This window comes from Malurus melanocephalus, unplaced genomic scaffold (genome assembly GCF_030028575.1).
Source record: "Malurus melanocephalus ecotype Western Australia unplaced genomic scaffold, MMel_1.1 scaffold_902, whole genome shotgun sequence".
Classification (NCBI taxonomy): Eukaryota; Metazoa; Chordata; class Aves; order Passeriformes; family Maluridae; genus Malurus; species Malurus melanocephalus.
In genome coordinates this window covers 73,366-74,756 of record NW_026624134.1, presented here as the reverse complement: position 1 = coordinate 74,756, position 1,391 = coordinate 73,366, and positions in this window count along the sequence as shown.

Genomic DNA, 1,391 nt, shown 5'->3' with positions numbered 1-1,391 from the left:
TCAGTTTATTGCCTCAATTAGAGCTCCAATAATTTAACAACAGATCAATAAACCATTATTACCCTCCAGCCTTGAAAATCCAGTCACCCCAAACACCCCAGCTCTGAGGAGCTCAGATTGTCACCACGAGGAGCCAAGACAGCTGCTCACAGCCTGGCTGCCCAAATATCCCTCCTGCAAGAAGGAGCTCCCCCGATTTCTCCCAAAAAGAGAGCAGTTCTCCACGATGGCAGTCTGTGACAGGTGAAATTGTCCCCTCCATGGAGGGCACAGCCCCTTCCATCAGGGGACAGTTCAGGCAGTGTCCCCTGCACRTCACACACCCTCTGCAGCCACAAAAACCTCCCCTGACACTGCAACACAAAAATCAATATTGCTGCTTTAGCTTTTAAACACCTGCATGGCTCTCACCATTTGCAATTTGAAGCGCTAATGATTTACTTTGCTAAAAATTAATTCAGCAATTTTCAATAAATTATATGCAGCTTAATAATAAAAAGTATTTCTACCTTTGGAAGCTTTCCATTACTGGTCCTGCTCATCTGCAGAATAAAATCGTTTTTCAGAAACAGTACTATCTGAAAGTATTTTCTAAGAAGTGATATTGAATTGATACATTAGAGGAGAAAGTTGGGCTCCTTTTGTAAGAATCACACATTTCACAATAGCCTGAACAAAGGGAGTTGTCTCTGAATGCCATAATTTAGTCCTGAAAAAGTGACAAACAAATAATTTCAACTAAACTATGGAAAGAAAAGTAGTGACTTTTAATTATATAATCTTTTTTTGATGAATTTATTTCTGACAGTTTTATAGGCTGACAAGAGAAAGTGTTTTATATGCAAAAAACATTATTCACTTTCAGCTGTTAAAGCATAAAAATTGTCAAATGATTTTAATACAGTTTTAAGTTTAATGTTTATTGTCAGAAAAAAAGTCCACAGCAATTACTGAATCACATGGCCCTTAATTCTTTGTTTCTGACAGCGAAAACAATAAAATATATTTTCGCCCAAACCTTTTACTACACAGATTGATGAGGTTTAAAAGACAGCTGTTGCTCTTATTTCTTTGCATTTCAGGAGCTGGACTTGTGGTGTTTTCCAGCACGGGTGATGCTCCTCAGGCTGAGCAGAGGGGGTTTCACCTCCCTGTGTTCACCCCTGGGCTCTGCACAGTCCAACAGTGCCCCATCCACGCTGGAATTTGGGAACTCCCTCGGTGAAGGAAAAGCTGCTGCCCTTCCCAGCGAGGAATCCCATTGCTCTGTCCCAAAGCCGTGTCCTTCAATAGAATAAGGAGATTTAACTCTATCCCCAATCTGCTGAAAATTAAAATAATTTTCAAGGACCTAGAGAACAACACTAAAATCAGAATCTCTCCTTAGCAGG